The sequence below is a fragment of the Physeter macrocephalus genome, chromosome 13 (assembly GCF_002837175.3).
Source record: "Physeter macrocephalus isolate SW-GA chromosome 13, ASM283717v5, whole genome shotgun sequence".
NCBI lineage: Eukaryota > Metazoa > Chordata > Mammalia > Artiodactyla > Physeteridae > Physeter > Physeter macrocephalus.
Genome location: NC_041226.1, coordinates 21,300,681 through 21,321,362, shown reverse-complemented (window position 1 = coordinate 21,321,362; position 20,682 = coordinate 21,300,681). Strand labels below are relative to the sequence as shown.

The 20,682-nt window shown below is 44.0% G+C and overlaps 1 pseudogene; it reads right to left on the bottom strand.

Annotated features, from left to right (window-relative positions):
• Positions 1 to 271: 271 nt before the first annotated feature.
• The window catches only part of LOC102995324 (glutathione peroxidase 1-like), a 24,345-nt pseudogene continuing 3,934 nt past the window's right edge, over positions 272 to 20,682 (bottom strand).

The following is a 20,682-nucleotide window of genomic DNA, read 5'->3' as shown; positions in this document are numbered from 1 at the left end:
GAGATGCCTGAGAGGAAGTAGTGATCAAAGGGGAGATAACCCAGTTTTCCTCTGCTTTCACCAGCCTATCACTGAAACACTTCATAGTTGACCCTCTGTCCTGTCTTTTTTTTTTTTTTTTTTTTTTTTTCCCCCTGACACTCAGCACTTTATTAGTGAGGAGCTGTGGTCTGGGAAAGGGGAGGCTGGGATGGACCAGCGCCCATCTCGGGGGATTTTCCTGGACATCAGGCGTTCCTCCACGCAGCTTTAGAGGAAACACCTTCACGGATCAAATCCCCAGAGAGCAGCGCTGTGACTGCCAAGCAGCAGGGGTAGGAGGGGCGCCCGGGGCACAGCTGGGCCCCTGGGGCAGCAGGACTTCGATGGCAGCCTCCAGGTCGAGGGACAGAAACCGGCGGCTGTACGTGTGCACGGCACACCGTCCGGGCCCAGCAGGAGCTTCTGGAAGTTCCAGGCGACGTCGCTGCGGTACACCAGAGCCCAGGCGAGGAGCTTGGGGTCGGTCACGAGGGCGGGGGCGTCGTCACTGGGCGTGCGCACTGGGCGTGCGCAGCGCCTCGCGCAGGCGCTGAGCCGGTGCGCCTGCGCGCCGTTCCCGTCGCCCTTGGCCAGGAGCCTGAGATCGGGCTGGAGCCCGCCGTCTGATCGGACGTAGCTAAGGCCCTTCAGGATCTCCTCATTCTTGGCATTTTCCTCCGGGAGAGAAGAGCAGCTGGGACCCGGGACCAGCTGTACGGGAGGGGAAGCCTCCTGACCGCAAACATGGAGTTTGCCCAAGAGTCACTGGATTGTTGCCTTTCTTGCAAAACCCCTGAGTGGACTTGAACCCCAGCCGGGACCAGCGCCGGCGGGAAGCGAGCCGGAGGCCCGCCCTCTCCACGCCCAGGGCGCGCGCGGCCGCGGGGCCCGCCGGCGCTCCTGACCCGGGTCGCGCTCCCACCCCGGCTCCGCCCTGCGCACCTGTTGCCCAAACTGCTTGCTCGGGAAGCCGAGCGCGACCAGGCCCGGGGCCCCCGAGGTGCCGCCGCTGCAGCTCATTCATCTGGGTGTGGTCCCAGACCGTCTTAACTCCGAGCGACGCCACGTCGTTCTCAGTGAGCAGCGCCTTGGCCCGCAGGGAGCCCAGGCTCACGGGTTCCCCACCGGACAGCGGGCGCGCAGAGGAGGGGACACGGAGCGCTGAGCTGCGCACGTGGCCAGAGTGTGTCGGAAAGGGGAGAGCCACGGGCTCGAGAGCCCCTCTGTCCTAACAGTCCTTTTGCAGCTAGGCTCTGCACATGGAATAGTATCCAGTGATCTCAGTCATCTATGGGTTACAAGAGTGCTTCTCAAAAACCCCGATTGCCTGGAATCTTGTTGAAATGCAGACTCTAATTGAGGAGGTTTGGGTGCAGCCTGAGCTTCCTAACAAGTTCCCGGTGATGCTGAGGCCGCTGGGTGACAAAAGCTTAGATAATCTCTTTCAGAGTAAAATGTCATTGCCACAAACCATAACCCTGTCACTACTGAAGCATTAAAAGTGACTCAAGCCTCTGCAAGCCTCCAAGTTAAGTAGTTTCAGAGCACGTCAGGACAAGAGCAGGACAGAAAAGGGCAGGAAATGGATATGGGCTGGTTAGTGGAAAATTTCTGCAACTCATCAGCCCTTAAAATAAAAGCTTCAGACTGGATTGGGAGTTCTCATCCTCTTTGTAGAAATGCGTGACCATTCAAAAACATGGCATCCCTAAGGACAGAGTGGGGATAAGGCCACTCTTGACATGGTCTGTTGGACACTGACCAAGAGTTGAGGTCAGGTCTAACAGGAAGCAAACAACAGGTGGTGGACACCTCAGGCTAGTCCCCTTCTCTGCCTATTTTGGCTTCAGACACCACACAGAGAATCGGACCACAAACTCCCACCTCACCCGACAAGTCTTTTTAAGGACCCTGGGCAAGTATGTATTGGTTCAGACGCTATTCTAAATAAAAGGGCTGGCTTTTCCAAGTAAATTCCTGCCTTCTTTTCCAAGGAGCACCTTCATGTCTAAGAAAACATAAGTAGGAGAGAATGGTTTCCACACACTAAGTCCTACTCCAGATGCATTGAAAACTCAGCGAAAGAAGCCAGGGCAAACTGATGGGAAACACATAAGACATTTGGATCAGAATCTTAGCCTTCGAGTTCATCCTCTACAAAGCCTTAGAATGCAAACTGCTGAGGCTTCGCACATCCAGCTTAAAGGGAAAAAGGATTCTCTGACCTCATTGCCTCAGAAAAGCTCAATAGGTCACATTTCCGGCTTGGACCACCAAGCCCTCCTTTGGCTTTTCCTTCCTATGCACAAAATTTCAGAAGTCACTGTGTGGCTGGATTTCCTTCGGTAACAGAAAAAACAGTCATTATTGTTGAATGCAAGGAACTGATCTGACCTAGAGTCAATGATTTCTTCCTGCAAGTGACAAAGCCTGTTTCCTCCAGCTGATAATGAAACCCTGGAAAGGCACTGAACATGCATTTTCAAAAGCAAATCATCCATGGCAAGGATGCAGTCCTGTACCTTTTTCAATCAAACTTTGAAGAATCGTATTTTAAAACAATTTTTTCTATTGTGGTAAAACGTATGTAACATAAAATTCACCATTTTAACCATTTTTAAGTGTACAATTCAGTGGCATTATGCACATTAAGAATCATATTTTTAAAATAAATAGCTATAAATGGGTCCCTAGTCTCTCTGAAGAAATATACTCAATAAGGGCAACAAAGAAAGAGCTACAGTTTCATTCCAGAGAAGGATGGAAGACTGTGATACTTCCATACGAATAATTTAAAGGCCTAGAGCAAGGGGAAAAGTCCTATATCCTTCTTTTCCAGGGAAGGTGAGCTAGAGTATTAAGGAGATCTCTACTCACCCCTCAGCTTCAGGAGAGGTCCCTCAATGTTTGCTGGATGTACTGTCTGTGTGGCCAGCAGGCCTGTGCTGGGCTCATGCCATTTGCAAGATTCACTGATAGAGAGTACATCTTCCTACACATGGAGAAAAGATAGTCTCCCTATCCCACATAAAAGAGTACAGTTTAGGGGAAAACTGTACTAGGCTTTGGGGTCAGAAAGATCTGGCTGAAACACCAGTTCTGCTGCTTCTGGTGTCATTGCAAGTTCCTTAAGCACTTTGCTATAAGATGAGGATTAATATTAGTATCTACTTCACAGGGTGGTCATAAGGGTTAAATTAGATAAGAGGATTAGTCAGGATACAATAGGTTCTGCTGCAGTAACAAATGATATTTGTTATATTTCAATGGCTTATTTCAATGGCTTAACCTGATGATAAGATTTTACTTCTTGCTCGTCTCACAGTCTGAGGGGGGCAGGTGGCTTTCCTCCAAGGGTGATCAAGGATCTGGGCTGCTTCCAAATAGCATCTCTGACATCTTGGAGGTCTTTGCTTCCTGATGAATGTAGGACCCACACTGGCTCTTTACACCCTTGGCCTCAAAGTAGCTATGTCTATTCTGGTTACAGTTCTTTGGAAATAAACATGTATATCAGTCAGAATCTGAGCAAAAAAGAAACAAACAAAAACAGATGGCACACTCTAAAGGGCCACTTATGATGGCACACTCTAAAGGGCCACTTATTTAATGGATTACTTACAAAGGTGTAAGCAGGGTTAAAAGAAATCAGAAGGGATGGTGAGACCTCCCAAGACTGCCAACAACTCAGTGCAGGTCCTGGATTTTCAGTAGCTGAAACTCAGGGAGCAGATGGGAGATGGGAGTCTGGAAATAGATAACCTAATCTCTCTCTCCTCTCGTGTTTCTGACTCTTGCTGTTGCCTCCCAGTGATCAAACTCAACTACACACCAGAAGTCAGTGGAGCCTGGGGGATGCATCCACGCAAGTTCAGCTTCCTGGGGGGCGCCCAGAGCAGGGTGGAAAAGTGGATCTGGAGCAGCAGGTGGAGAATCCCCACCACAACATGCAGAAGGCTTAGCAATGTTCTGAGTACATAGTGGGCACTGAAAAACAATGAGTGAAAGAAGTTAAGGAAATAGGAAAAAAATATTTAAATGTAGCTTATGTTTATTGAGGTCCTCACAGTTCACTTTACTTCTGACAAAGAGAAATATGCATTTGCTAAGGAGAATTTTTCTCTCCACAACACAGATTTTTCAACAAGGGCTCAGTGTCCAAAGCTGGGCTGTCCTTTCTGTCTCCTAAAAGATGAGTTTAACGGGAAGAATAGTGTTTTGTTTGCAAAGCAAGAAACATTGATAGCTCCGCCCCGAAGAACTTTATCTGTGCAGCCAGTAATTACAACCTAAGTTAGGTTGAATGGCACAGTTACCCTGATAACTGCTGTTACTGTTTTCACTCTTTCACTTGCCAACAAGATCCTCTGGTCCCTTATCTTGTACCGGGGCCGACCCAACAAGAGCCAGAGAAGTTGAAATTCTGACACTTCAAAGCACAGGACAGTGTGAACAAGCTGGTGAGTTGTTTGTGTTGGGCTTTGCTAAGTAATGGGCTGGGTTCAGTGCCAGTAAAGAGCTTTGGAGAGTAGTGCTCGATGTTTATTCATATATAGTTTCTCATTTTGCACGTAAGTGAAATGATCTTTTCCAAGGATCAAATTCATTTCTTGTTGCTTTCCTCCAATTCAGTATTTTGATGTCAGAAACTCAGGGAAGTTTTGAATTTGAAGGAAAGTCGTTTTGCCCAACCTCTTCACACACCATCGATGCCTTGGAGAGACTGGGGTTCAGCCTCTCCCTGAGCCCATTCAGTGATGGGACACTTCCTGGTGCAAGCAGCTCCTGTGCGTGTGCTTTGAGCCAGGTAGGGAGCTCTGGCGGCATTATCTCCTTTAGTCCCCACAGCTCCCTGAGGCAGCTACTATCATAAGCCCCACTTCTCAAGTCAGGAAACCAGAGCAGAGAAGTAACTTGCCCAAGGACACAAAGCTAAACCACACTGAAGCAGGAGCTCAATCCCAGGTCTGTTTTTCTCCAAACCCCAAGCTCTTCTCCATTAGGGTCTCCAAGTACCCTTTCGGACACCCCGTCCCCATCAGGAACTCTCTGAAATATTCTTTCCCATCATTTTAGCTAATCACTGTCAGTTTTACATTATATCAAAAAGTGGGAATGAAAAAAAACTGTTCCTGATAATTTACATTTTGTACCACTTTACTGTTTACGGAGTATGTCAGTAGTTTCACTTGAGCCTTTCAACAGTTCTTTGAGATAGTTATCACTATCTCTAGTTTACCTGTTAGAAAGTTGAGTTTCACAGCCATAAAAAGGAATGAAATAATGTCATTCGCAGCAACATGGATGGACCTAGAGATTGTCATACTGAGTGAAGTAAGTCAGACACAGAAAGACAAATATGATATCGCTTTTATGTGGAATCTAAAAAAATTGGTACAAATGAACTTATTTACAAAACAGATATAGAGTCATAGATGTAGAACACAAACTTATGGTTACCAGGGCAGCAGGGGGAGGGATAAACTGGAAGATTGGGATTGACATATACACACTACTATACATAAAATGGATAGCTAATAAGGACCTACTATATAACACAGGGAACTGTTCTCAATACTCTGTAATGACCTATATGGGAAAAGAATCCACGAAAAGAGTAGATAGATGTATACGTATAACTGATTCACTTTGTTGTACATCTGAAACTAACACAACATTGTAAATCAACTATAGTCCAATTAAAAAAAAAAAAGAGGGGACTTCCCTGGTGGTCCACTGATTAAGATTTCACCTTCTAATGCAGGGGGTGCGGGTTTGATCCCTGGTCAGGGAGCTAAGATCCCACATGTCTCGCGGCCAAAAAACCAAAACGTAGAACAGAAGCAATATAGTAACAAATTCAATAAAGACTTAAAAAGAAAAAAGAAAGTTGAGTTTCAGAGAGTGGGCACATGGTCATATGTGTAAGAGGGTGGTAGAGCCAGGAGCAGAGCCCAGGTCCTTTAGATTTTGGTCCTATGGTCTTTTCACTACTCCATGCTATTGACAGCAAAAGGTGAAACAAGGAGGTATCACTTTTGTCCTGGGTTCCATATTACTTCCTGTCTTGTACTGGTGCACCGTGGCTTTCTGAACTGTTGCATTTAGGAGGTTCAGTCTTTCTAATAAATCTGCCTCACATCTGCTCCTTAGATCTGAATCCCAATGAAAAATTCTGTCTCCATCAACTTTACTACCTGACCTCGACCCAAACTAGTATCTGCCCTGCTCTATCAACCGTGTTTGTGGGACTGTATCTTAGGGACAGTGGGGCAGATCAGAGAGAAAGCAATCTAGAGCCACAGCCGTACAATGATGCTTCTATTTGGTCCACAGGATGCCAGACAGCTGCTTCTAAATATCCAGATGTTTGGCATCATGTAGAACAAAACTTTGATTCACTGGCCAAATATTCCATTGTCATCTAATTAATCAACATATGCTTGAATGTTTTGTCATCTCACAGACTGTATGTTTGCTTAGAAGTGACTAGATTTTAATATTTCAGCTTCCAAAAAGTACCTCTCAACAAAAGCCCCCCCCACACACTATTTTCCAATGCATAAGTCTTCTTTTCTTGTTGCTCGCCAATCTGACAAAGAGAGAAAAGTCCCACACATTTTACAAACTATTTAATCAGCTAAATGCATCTGCATCAAAGGCCAGTGTGTTCTTCTGTTGAGAAAAAAGCAGATCTTGGTTTTCCCTAGTGTGATGAAGCCCAAACCCATGTAAGCAAGACACATTAAACATTCCTTACTCTGTCTTTGAGTTCATTGAATTTATTTTTTTATTTAGGTATAATTGACATATTACATGATATTAGTTTCAGGTGTACAGTGTGATGATTTGATATTTATACATATTATAAAATGATCACCACAATAGGTCTAGTGACCATCTGTCCCCACAGAGAGTTACAAGATTTTTTTTTTCTTGTGATGAGAACTTTTAAGATTTGCTCTCCCAATAAACATGTTAAAAAAAAAAACAGATTTGCTCTCTTGGCAACTTTCAAACATCTTTGGTTTTATATCCTGTACTTTACATAAACTATTCAGTGAAAATTATTTCACTGTTTTTCCTAATTGTCTTTCTCTTACATGGCTACCTGGAAACACATTTTCCGGGAAATTTGCAGTGAGGACTGCAAGTGGTCCAGTGAACAAGATTTCTAAGCTTTCTCTCCAGAAGCAGTGATAGCTTTCCCCTCCTTGAGATCCTTAGATACACCGTAAATGTCTTGACTCCCTCTTGGACCCATTAACCTACTGCTATTCAAATTACCCATAGTATCTACTTTGTATTAATCTATCACTACAGGTGTCAGACTCTGTGCTAAGTGCTTTCAAGACAGGACTCATTTAATTCTCTCAGGAAGCCTTTTTGGTATATTCCGTGAAGAACACCAGTTTGCAAATGAGGAAACTGCAGCTTAGAGAGGATCATCAATTTGTTCAAGGTCACACAGCTACTGGGCATCAAAGCTGGGACCCTGAACCCCAGCCTAGCTGCCTCCAGAGCCCACGTGCTTAACCCCTTACTCCTCTGCTTTCAAAGTGACAGTCCTGAAACACGGAATGGAATCCATCGGCCCAGAGTGAAGCCCAGCACAGGATGGTCCTTCCCTGACTTTAGGCCTCCTGTCCTCCTGTTCCCCTGAGGACTCCTGTTCCTCCCACATCCTAAGGTTCAACCCCACAGACCGCAAGTCGTTCCCCAAACACCATACTTTTTTCTCCTTCCTTCATTTGCACCCTCTGCTCTCCCACATGGAGCATCGTACGTGCCCAAACTCAATGTCTCCGTGCCCAACATCTTCCATGGGAAAATCCCCACTCATCCAGCAAGGATCACTCAAAGGTTAACGCCTGACCGCTCACTCAAAGTCCACCTGACCCCATGCTGGACCCCTCTTCTCCCATCATACCTTGCTTGGTTACAGTACCTAACACCTTTATCGTCCTTAGTGTGCCAGTCACGTGTTTTGAAATAATTCGTTTGCCTGTCCAGCTCTCTCATCAGCCCGGAAGCTTCTTGAGGAAGGGGCTGATCTCATCTCTGTGTCTCCAGGGCCTGGTGCAATAGGTTCTCAACTGGTGTTTATTGAATAAAAGATGAACTAAATATGCACAAGTTGTAATGATGTGTGAGTGATTACTAACATTTATTTAACACCTCCATGGAATTCAAACTGCTCAAAATTTGTGTTTCTATAGATTTCACTAGGACAGGACTCAATTTTTGTCTTCACAATCCTCCGGGCAGAGAGTTTCTGCTTTTGCTTTCTGTACGACTATGAAATTAGCTTTTAATGAGAGAGAGAGAGAGAGAGAGAGAGAGAGAGAGAAATAGACACAAAGAGAGAGAGAGGGAGGGAAGGAGAGAGAGAGGGAGACAGAGAGAGAGAGACAGAGAGAGAGAGGAAGTGGAGAGAGAGCGAGAGAGCTCTTTTTCTCTTCTTCTCAATCCCAAAGTCTCAAGGAAGATTCGATTAACTCAATTCTGACACTAGAACCGTCACCACCAATAATCACATTATCCTAACACGACTGTTCCCATAATAACCATGTCGTTGGGAGGAAGAGACAATTCCATTAAGTGAGAATGGGGGTAGGATGCTGAGCAAAGAAAACAACAGATGTCTGTGATAGTCCGCTGACATCAGGGCTGAAAAACAATCTCTTACAGGGTTAGCAAAACCTTCTTTAGGAAATCATCCCTCTGTTTTGGAGATTTTAATAAGGGCCTCTTAAAGACCAAAAGGTCACCCAAACTCAGAGAAATGCCTTTCTAATAGAGGCATTACAGGCCTGATGGATGGGATATTTAGGGATCTAAAAGGCTTCTCAGGGTCTTCAAATGTAGGGAGTTGTGAGGTCCTTTCATAAAGCCAGAGACCTCTGCTTATTGACATGGATACTTGTGTCACCGGTAGAAGTTATTGGGCAGGTAAGTTCTAAAAGTAAAAATCTGCCAGCACCAACATCTGCAAAGCAAATGGTATCTAGAAGCCTGGAGGCACTGGGCCCAAGTCATCACCCAGTGAAAGAGGTTCTGTATTCGAGAATGGATTACTTCATCTCTCAGAGTTTCTCTTTCCTCATCTGTGAAAAGGAAATAGATAACAAAGCTATCTTCACTGAGTTGCTAGGAGGATCAAGTGAAACAAAGTGTAGAAAGCCTAGATATACAAATGTTATTTACTTGTGTTATTTTAGGGAGAAACAGAAAATAATGGAAGTACTCATTTAGAAGGGAATGGTAAATACGGTTGTGTAACTACTCATATTTTGACATTAAATTTTTCTCAATAACTAAAATAGAAACAACAAAAAACTATGGGGAAATGACGGTGGTACAGGTTAAATGAAGGTGATTAATGTTATATTTTTCTACTATAATTTTATAAACAACATGAATACATATGAAAAAGAACTAGAAAGGGAGTTCAAATAAAAACTATTTGGGGGCATCCCTGGTGGCTCAGTGGTTAAGAATCTGCCTGCCAATGTAGGGGACACAGGTTCGAGCCCTGGTCCGGGAAGATCCCACATGCTGCGGAGCAACTAAGCCCATGCACCACAACTACTGAGCCTGCGCTCTAGAGCCCACGAACCACAACTATTGAGCCCTCACTCTAGAGTCTGCGAGCCACAACTACTGAGCCCGTGTGTCACAACTACTGAAGCCCGCGCGTCTACAGCCTGTGCTCCACAACGAGAGAAGCCACCACAATGAGAAGCCTGTGCACCGCAACAAAGAGTAGCCCCTGCTCGCTGCAACTAGAGAAAGCCCGCACACTGCAACGAAGACCCAACACAGACAAATAAATAAATAAATAAATAAATAAATTTATAAAAAAAAAAAAAAGAAATACAGCATCTTAAGCAGAGGTGAGAGCATGGAGGTAGGGCACACGTGGGCAAGTTGGCACAATTCCCAATTTTTTTCCCTACCCACAATCCATTTGTCCTTCTTCTGGTATCTGCACTCAGTCTTCCTCTGGTAGGACTCCCCCCCTTCTATGTCAACATGTTCCAGGGGCAGATGCACCAGAGCAGACTGAAGGTTGAAGTCAATCCGTATATCTGTCAAGACACGTGAAGTCCCTGAGATTTTACCCTACTTGCAAGAAAGCAAGTCAGTCTGCTACCATTTTATGGATGCTGGGAGAGAACATAAGATTCCTTGACAAACTCACACACACACAGACACACACACATGGTATTACAGCAAAAGCAGCAGCCAGAGTGTCAGCAATTTGCACTGTTCCCCAAGCTCCAATTCCCAGGGTGACAATAAGGGCCAGATGACACCTGCATACATAGTGGGTGGCGTTACAGCAGAGGAATTCAGAGCTGAGGGACCTGTAGACTGTGAGCAAGCAGAGAACACTGTGACCAGCAACGAGTCAGTCTTCCCTCCCCAGCTCCCACCCTGAAAGCTGTGGTCAAACTCTAGCACCTTCACCTACTTGGTTGCCTATGTGACCAGGTACAGAGCTGCTTGGGAGAAGGACAGGCCATGCGCACCCAGCAGGTATGTGCAAGATGCTTAGGGCCATGATTCTTCTGACAGGATCATATTTTCTTGGCCATATACAGGGATGTGCATGGGATACAACCAGAACTACTGAGATGAAATGAAACCTTTGAAGCTTTGGCTTCAGATGACAGGCATCTTACTTCCCGCCCCACCTCTACCTCAGAGGAGAATCTAGAAGAGCCATCTTGTGACCAGTAAAGTCTGTATGAGAATGGAGTCCACTCAAAGAAAGCAGAATTGAGAAATGGAGAGATCAGGAAAATTGATTCTGGTGTTGTCATTTGATCCACAGTATAAAGCCAGGCCATCTACCAAGCCATCTACCTCCAGAGTTTCCATTTATGGAAGGCAATTTAGGTACAGTTTTCTGCCACCTGCCATCAACAGAGTCCTAACAGACACAAATATCAATGTAAACCTGTATTAGTCAGGGTTCTCCAGAGAAACAGAACCAGTAGAATATATAGAGAGATCTAGCTCTCTCTCTCAGTAGATAGATAGATGATAGACAAATCTAGAGGGAGAGAGAGAAAGAGAGAGTGATAGAATGATAGAGAAGAGAGAAAGAGAAAATGATAGAGAAGAGAGACTTATTATAAGGAATTGACTCATGTGATTATGGAGGCTGACAAGTCCCAAGATCTGCAGCTGGCAAGCTGGAGACACAGCAGCACTGATGGGGTAGTTCTAGGCTGAAGGCCAGGAAGCTTAAGACCCAGAAAGAGCCAATGTTTCACTTGGAGTCTGAAAGCAGGGAAAAAAATCAATGTCCCAGCTCAAAGTTGTCTGGCAGGAAGAATTCTCTCTTACTCACAGGAAGGTAGGGCTTTTTGTCCTCTTCAGGCCTTCAACTGATTGGGTGGAGCCCACACACTTCAGGGAGGGCAATCTGTTTTACTCAGTCCACCAATTCAGATGTTAATCTCACCAGAAACACCCTCAGAGGCGCACCCAGAATGATGTTTGACCAGATGTCCAGGAACCCTTTGGCCCCATCAAGTTGACATGTAAACTTAACCATCACAACACCTTATTAAATTGCATTTATCAAATGTTATGAATGTGCCTAAGTCTCCCTTTGGTGAACTTATAAAACTCCCTAAGTGATTCAACTTCACAATTTTTATTCTTCCAGACCCTTGAAAAAATGGAGCTGTTTAATGAATCATTTGTTGATTCATTTCATCCAAGGTTTTGCAGGGGTTTTAAGAACTTAGAACTCCATCGTCACAGTTGTGTTGTTCCCTAGACTAAATTAAATCTGCTGGGTAAAACCTTTCCCTCCGTTATAAGAGCTATTCCCCTATATGCGTCTCTCCTCTTCCTGAAATAGAGATAGGACCAAAAAAAGAGGGGGAGAGAGAATTTTTCAAGGTAAAAAACTGTTTGGATTTTCTTATGCTATTTTAAGTTCACAATCCTGTCCATTTGATATTCATTTTACATGCCTGGCTTTCATCACAATGATTATCATTTAATCACATTTTAGCTGAAACAGCCATAAAACATTTCAGTGAGATTGAGGAAAGACTGAGCCTCACTTCCAGGCTTTTCTGCAGCCTTGTATTATATCTCTGTGTTAACTTTAGAGGCTGCCTTTTATAATACCGGGGCTACGATGTAGATAAGTAGTCTTCTGATGATGTCAGGTACATTAAAAATTGGCTTGATTTCATTTTCGTTCCACACAAAGTTTTCATTCATGGTTCATCCAAGTGTTTTTCCCCATTAGAAGCTTCTTCTCATGGAGCCCACAGTCCATCTGCCATGGGACCAATCAGCTCAGAAGGAAAGAAGTGAATGAATGAAACCTAATTCACAACAGAGTGGGATTTCTTTTCATTCTTGTCCAGCGCATTCCCTCTACTTTGGCTATATAGTGCAAACTTCTGGATGCTCCAAGATATGCCGAGGAACTTGCCCAGCCCTTCAGTCCTCTTGGAGAGGAGCTGAGAGGAAACGTTCCCTCTTGCTGGCTCCTGCCCATGGCAGAGAGACCACAGGAATGGTGAGAACAGGACTCACTATGCTGGCTCTTACCTGCCAGCAAACAGACAAGGTCTCCTCCCCACCTCCTCCTCTCCCTCAGTCAGCTCAACAGAGAGGTTTCCCACCCTGTTCCCCACCATTCAGCCTGTGTCTGTCACATTGGTCAGGGAGAAAAGGAAGCTCTACTTCAGGTTTGGGACAAGCCACGGTCTCTAGGCGCCAGCTGTACCTGAAACACAGCTCATGTATTACAACAAAGCCTGGCTTCTTGTTTCTTTTTTGAATAGGTTCAGAATCTGGAGGAGAGACTAGGTTGACAGGTATGATCAGCTCCTTTCAAACCCCAAACATCCACCAAGGACCTGGGAGAACTGGCAGAGCTAAGTAGGTTACTGTAATAACTTGATACCAAGTTCCTAAGGTGGAGAGGAGATAAGATGGCAGAGTAGAAGGACGTGAGCTCACCTCTTATTACAGAAACACCAAAATCACAACTAACTGCTGAACAACCGTTGACAAAACAAACAGACAAGACAATGCTGGAACCTACCAAGTTCTTAAGAAAACATTCTCAGAAGACTAAAGGCACTCAGAAAGTGGGGACCCTTTTTCTCTTCCATTCTTTTCCACATCCCATCAAACATATAGGGCAGTTGTGAGATATTATACACGGTATACATGGCAGTATTTAGTCACAAGCTAGACCTTTAATTCCCCTTCAGCTCCAGCGTTTGAAGTGCAACCTAAATGATTAAACAAAAACTGCAGTTCATGTTTGCAAAGTAAATGACTATCAAACTTATGAATCTGATGATCTCTATTAAAAAAACTAAAAACAATGTATTGAGAGATAAAAGAAGACTTGAGTAAATGAGAAACAGCACGTTCCCGGAGAGGAACACTAAATTTTTGTAAGCATGCTAACTCTTCTCCAATTAACTTACTTTTTTAATGCAGTTCAAATCAAAATGTCAGAAAGAGTTTGGAAGGTTCACAAAATGATTTTATTTTTTTCCCCTCATTTTTTTATTATGCAAACTTTAAAATTAACCATGAAAAATTGGAAAAAATAGTATTAAGAACACTAATATACCCAGCACTTAGATTCAATAATTATTAACACTTGCCTATTCAAGTATACATTTATGTTTGTATGTATATATTATATACGTATATAGACATATATACACTATCAATATATTTATATACACTTACTATATATAAATACTTTTTTATACTGTGTTTTTGTATTGTTAAATCATGTGAAACCAAGTTCACCCTAAATACTTCCATATGCATCTCCTCAAAATAAAATTTCCTATATAATCACAATAACTTGATTGTGTCAAGAAGAGTGACAATTATGTCTTCATAGCCATCCATATTTAACTTTGTGATTGTCCTGAGATTGTCATTACTGTCTTTTTTTCCTTCAAATCATAATCTAATCAGGGGTCACATTTTGTTATTCTGTCTCTTTAGGCTCTTTTATTGTAGAAAACAGTCCCTCCACTTTATTTTTCATGGCTTTGGTTTTTTTGAAAATAATTTTGAGGGAATTTGAAAATGATTTTGATCTTTTGAAAACATCAGGCCAATCCTTTTGGCCTGGAAGGGCCTGATTATCCCTTCATGGTGTACTTTACCTTGCTCTTCTAGTCTCTGTATCTCCTATAAAGGCTTGATTCGGTTCAGAGTCAAGATTTTTTTTTTTTTTTTTTTTTTTTTGTGGTATGCGGGCCTCCCTCTGCTGCGGCCTCTCCCGTTGCGGAGCACAGGCTCCGGAGCGCAGGCCCAGCGGCCATGGCTCACGGGCCCAGCAGCTCCGCGGCACGTGGGATCCTCCCGGACCGGGGCGCGAACCCGGTTCCCCTGCATCGGCAGGCGGACGCGCAACCACTGCGCCACCAGGGAAGCCCCAGAGTCAAGATTTTTAACAAGAGCACTACCTAGGACACATTATATATTCCATATGGCATCACACGCGGAGGCATATAGTTTAGGCAGTCCTACAGTTCGTTAGATGGATAAGACGGTGACCACCAGGACCCTCCATTGTAAAGGTTCGGGGGTTTTCCCTTTAAAATCAAAATCAGTGAATACTCTGGGAAGAGGGGGGGAAATTATTTTCAAGTATATTTGGAAGAACTAGTGGATAAAGATATCAAATAAAATTTAGAAGAAGAATAATTGAGTGACTATTCCAATCAGGAATTAAAATGTATTTTTAATAACGTGAGAGTAGAGCAAAGATTAGCCCCCTAATGGGATTAGTAGCCTACATATAGCCTCTGTCACGTGGCTTTGGTGAGAGGACATCCACCAATGGGCTGGCACTTACCTTTAACAGTCAGGTAACTGGATAACATGGCATAGGAGCTCTGGGCTTTAGGTCCTCTTGGTCACCTTTGGGAAGTCACATGAGCGTGCGCGCGCGCGGACACAGGCTTTAGGTCCTCTTGGTCACCTTTGGGAAGTCACACGAGCGTGCGCGCGCGCGGACACACACACACACACACACACACACACACACACACACACACAAACTGGCACGGCTATCTCCAAAGAAAGCTATGACTATATCTCAGACAGTGCATTTATCAACTCTATCCCAAGGTTTAGGAGTATGTTAGGACAAAGTCCTTTTCGACAGAAACCGATTCAACAGACATACATTATTAGAAAAGGATAGATGATGTTTGCAGATGAGAAAAAGGAAGCAAAACAAAAAATCAGACGGACAAACAGTAAGTCAGGATGTAGTAGGGTTTCCCCTCCTATCCTGGAAGGCAGTCTTCCGATTCAGGACTGTGTGTCAGCTCCAGCCTTGAAGCTAGGGAAAAAAATACCCAGATGATGGCCTGAAGGAGGGTCATGAGAGAGACTGAAGGAGAGAATACAGCGCAGCCCTAGGGAAACCGGGGGCGGGGATGAGAGCTGGACCAGAAGAGCACACAGGGCCTGAGACAAAGGTGGGGGGACCTCGGGAGAACGTGGTTGTGTGGTGACATCCTGTATCTCCTGACTCTGCGCTTCTGTGTGTCTCTATGTTTTTCTTTATATGCAGACCTAACAGAAGAAAATAATTACTACCTATATTCCTCCCACCCCATCCCTGAAACGGTGCTGGGCTCTTCCAAAAGAGATGGTGTTTCTGCAAAGACCTTTGTTCTGCCGTGTCCCTTGACGGGTCTCTGTGAGCAGGTTGGAGGGCAGGGACCAATGGAGGGTAACCTGCTTTGTCTGAAGGAGCCACACAAATGATGGCATGTATGATGCGAAGATACCACTGACCTTGCACTGGCTGCCTGGGAAACATAAGAATGTGCCAAATAACTGTCAACTAAAAAATTACTCACAACCTAAAAGTGGAGAGTTATGTTTTATTTGGTGGGAATTTTTAGGACTTCAAGCCCAGGAGGCAGCATCTCAAGTAACCCTTAGAGAACTGCTCCGAGGAGGGGAAGGGGGGAGCTAGGATACATAGGAGTTTTGCAACAAAGGGCAGGTAGTAGGAATAAAAGATTACCCTTAATTAAAGAAAACTAGAAATCTCAAGGAATGTAGCTCTTTTCTACGTATGGGAAGATGCAAGAGTCTGGGCTCACTGAAATCATTCCTTAGATATGCACCTCAGCTATCTGGGGCCAGTATCCTGTATTTTCACATCCTGGGTTCCCTCAGGGCTCACCAGCTTAACACAGGCTGTGGCTGCAATCGCTGATGACAGTGACATCTTGTGTTTACTGATATGGCAGGCAATATTCCATTTATCAAACCACTCCTGCCTTAAATGGGGCTGTCTGGGTGAGTTACCCTGGGGTCCTCCTCATTCTAGAGCTGCTCTCCTTGGACCAAGAGTTGCTTCAATTGGCTTGACTTACATGGTGGGTTATTTTCTGCTAGTCTAACCAAAAAGAGTCTCCCCTCACTGATGTTTAGGAATGAAGAGGGCACTTCGACTACCACCATGCTGGTGGGTGGTCGTGTAAAGGTCTCCCAGTGTTCCGCTGACAGTATTACCCTTTGTCACCTTCCCTTCCTCCTTCCTGAAGTCAGCACAGGCAGTGTGAAAGGGACAGTTCAGGCAGTCAGACAGACTCAAACACATGCGCTACACCAGCTGTCCTTAGGGGAAAAGCATGGTCCAGACCATTACACTCTTAGATAATCTAGTTCAGGTCATCAAATTGCCCCGGAAATGGTCACCTCTCCCTTTTCATTTTGTTTCTTGGAAGTCACAGCTCTGACTTTATTCTTTATTCTTTCTTGGTGATGGCAACATCTAAGAACAGGCATCCAAATTAAAGAGGGTGTTGTTCACTTCTGTCAGTGGAGATACAAGAGTCTCATCTCCAGTGATGGCCCAATAGGTCTTGAATGCTACAGGAAGGATTAAGCAAATTATGTACCATGATTCCATCCGCTGAGTGCCTTGCTTTCATCATCCTGCAGTTAAATCTTTGCAGCGTGCATTGTGAGCCCAGACTACAAGCTGGCGTAAAAAGCTTCCACTCTTGTGTCTAGTGTTTTTCCACAGTTGAAAGAAATTCCTTTAAGGCACACACATTCCTTTAATAGCCATAGGCTATTGACGTTTTTAATAAAAACAAGACTGTGCTTAAAGCATAAAATCTAAATAATAGAAATAGTTATGCTAATAACAACAGCTAACAGTCCTGAGGGCTTACAACTCAGTAGGTACCAGGAATGATATAAAAGCAATTAACAAACAGCGTGGCAGGGCACTGACCAATCAGAACTGACATGGGTCTTAACCCTGCAATAGGATAGCTGAGGTCTGTTGCCATGCGGGACACTGACCTTGGAGTTGCTGGGTCCTGAGGAGGTGAGACAGGCTGGGACCTGGGACCCTTTGCTGCAGTGCTGCAGTGCTTGCACCTGGACACACCTCTCTTCAAGCAACAAAATTCAAAGAAACTATATGGGACTAAAAATAACTGCGTGCAAGCGCAGCTAGGGCAAATTCTGGACAAAAGATTCAAAGAGACCAAAAAACCTCAACCGCCACTTTTAAAGATCCTGAAGGAAAAGCAGGGTACTGCGCATGCCCTGTGCACACTACACCATCTAAGCGGTGGGCAAAACACCTAAGTCACCCCGCCGGCCGACCCCTGGATACACCCCTACCATCACCCCATATAAGGAACAAGCTCGCCTCCCCCCGCCTGGGGAGTGAGCAAGCGAGGGAAACCGTTGTTCGTTCTCGATCCCTCCTGCTGCGGCAGGGGCCCCAATAATGCCTTGCCTGAAATTCTTGTCTGGCCTCTGATCAATTTCTATTGATTAAGGAGGCCAAGAACCCTGGTCCATAACAGAAGTGTGAGGAATCTAGGGGGAAGGTGTCTGTGTGTGGGGACACGTGCTCGGGGAAGCTATTTACTAACTGGTAAGGAAGTGATCCACATCTGAATAATGTGTACAGATGTACCAGGTACACCGGCTGAATATCAGAACTGCCAGGCCCTGTGCTATGGCCCCTCTTTCCACCACAAGCCTGTGAGGGAAGATCCGGCACTTATATCTCTCTTACAGATAAGGAAGTGAAAACTACAGAGTTTAAAGATCTTGCCCAAGAGCACACAGTCAGTACAAGGAAAAAACTAATTTGGAAATACCTAATTTTTAAAAAAATTAATAGATTTTTTTGGGGGGAGCAGTTTTAGGTTGATAGAAAAATTGCGCGAAGGGTAGAGAGTTCCCATGTACCCCCTCACCGGCCCACCTTCAGTTTCTCCCATTATCAACATCTTGCATTAGTGCAGTACATTTGTCACATTTGATAAGCTGATATTGATACATTATTATTAACTAAAGTCCCTAGTTTGCATTAGAGTTCACTCTTTGTGCTGTACATTCTATGAGTTTTGACAAATGTATAAGGATGTGTACCCAACACTAAAATAGCACACAGCATAGTCTCACTGCCCTAAAAATCCTCTGTGCTCTTCCTATTCAGCCCTCCCTCCTTCCCCCAACCCCTGGCAACCACTGATCTCTTTACTGTTTCCATATGTTTGCCTTTCCCAGAATGTCATATAGCTCAATTATACCGTATGTAACCTTTTCAGATTGGCTTCTTTTGCTTAACAATATGCACTTAAGTTTCCTCTATGTCTTTCTGTGGCTTGATAGCGCATTTCTTTTCATCACTGAATAATATTCCTTTGTCTGGATGTACCACCACTTATTTGTCTGTTGAAGGACATCTTAGTAGTTTCCAAGTTTTGGCAATTATGAAAAAAGCTGCCACATACATTCCTGTGCAGGTTTTTGCGTGGACATAACTTCTCAATTCATTTGGCTAAATACTAAGGAGCACGACTGCTGTATCATATGGTAAGAGTGTGCTTAGCTTTGCAAACCTGCCAAACTGTCTTACAAAGTGGCTGTACCATTTTATACCCCCATCAGCAAGTAATGAGAAAGAACTAATTTTTCATATATGGTTTTATAAATTTACAAAGCACTTTTAACTCTATGAACTGAACCTGGATCACAGAAAGACATATTTCTTCAAAAATAAAGCCATATTATCTCTTTGGTATGCTATGGACTTTTCTGTGTAATTATTACTGCCAAATAAAGGCTACTGCTTACTCAGAACCTATTTGGTGAACGACTTTCATTCCTTTATGTCTTATTTAACCTTCACAACAAATCCTGAAAGGTAGGGATTGTCATTTACTGAAAAGGAAACTGAGACTCAGAGAAGTCAAGTATATCGCTCAAGATGACAAAGGAATTCAAACCCAGGGCTGCCTGTCGCCACGTCCTGGGTTCCTTACACTCTACAGCATTACACCCTTCAGTGTAAATTGGCAGGAAAGATTGTGAAAGACTTGGAAGGGAGAAAAAAAGAAAAAGGATTACTGAATGTCCAGTTCAGTGCATCTTTCTGAGGTATCTTCCCCTTTCCTTGTCTCAGAGCTATTTTACAACTCTGTAAATTGTAGAAAACTAGTAATAATGAAAATGATTCTTGTCCACAGAATTGCAAATCAGTTGTGTCTGGTGGAGTGCAATTTCTTTTCTTTGGCTGCTTTGGGTCTTTGACGCTGAGCACAGGCTCAGCAGCTGTGGTGCAGTGGCCCAGTTGCTCTGGGGCATGTGGGATCCTCACGGACCAGGGCTCGAACCTGTGTCCCCTGCAAAGGCAGGTGGACCTCCAACCATTGCGCCACCAGGGAAGCCCTAGACTGATTTTTGTATCTATTTGTAAATTCACTTCAGCATTCCTTATCTGCCTCAAAATAATACGTGTGTATTAATTTGAATTCTCCTTTGAACCAGCTGAAATATCTTACTGGTTCAGTGATTAATTAACGTGTTCAATTCCTTGACATGTGTTTATTTTCTATAGGTATGACACTCATGATTTTACCCTTAAAAAATTCTTTTGACAGAATGTATTTTGTGTGTGGGCATCAATATAATCAGAAACAATGTCAGTGTTATTTCATTATTATGGTTCCTTTTTCATAACTTAGGGGCCCACAGCATTAGCATATCGAGACATGTGAAAATTCTGGACTTTCCCTAAACCCACTTGACTGACTGGCTACCTTTTGAGATTGATGTTGATATGGTCCTTCCCTCAGTTCTTTCTCCAATGCTACCACTGCATCATCTCTTATTTCCTTCTGAAACTGTTTTTCTCTTTTTCCGCACAATTAAGATTTTCTGCTTACTGTTTCTATAGAAACAAGGGAGTATTGGAAGGGGACTCTCCAATAGTAGTTAATCAAGAAGAATCTTAGCATTAAATTTGCCTGCAATACTTCACACACCTCACTGTATGATGGATTATTATGTGTCTTGTGGCTTATTCGGGATACTAGTTTCCTTTTCTGCCAGCCTTAAGGCTCATTAGCCATTCATAGTTTTATCCTCTTCTGAGCAGGCAGGGGACACTTTAGAAATATGACTTTTTCTGGAGAAGTACTGTCAAAATACTTTTGGTAGAAGAGAAACTTGAAATTATTATTATTATTATTTTTTTTTTTTTTGCGATACGCGGGCCTCTCACTGTTGTGGCCTCTCCCGTTGCGGAGCACAGGCTCCGGACGCGCAGGCTCAGCGGCCATGGCTCACGGGCCCAGC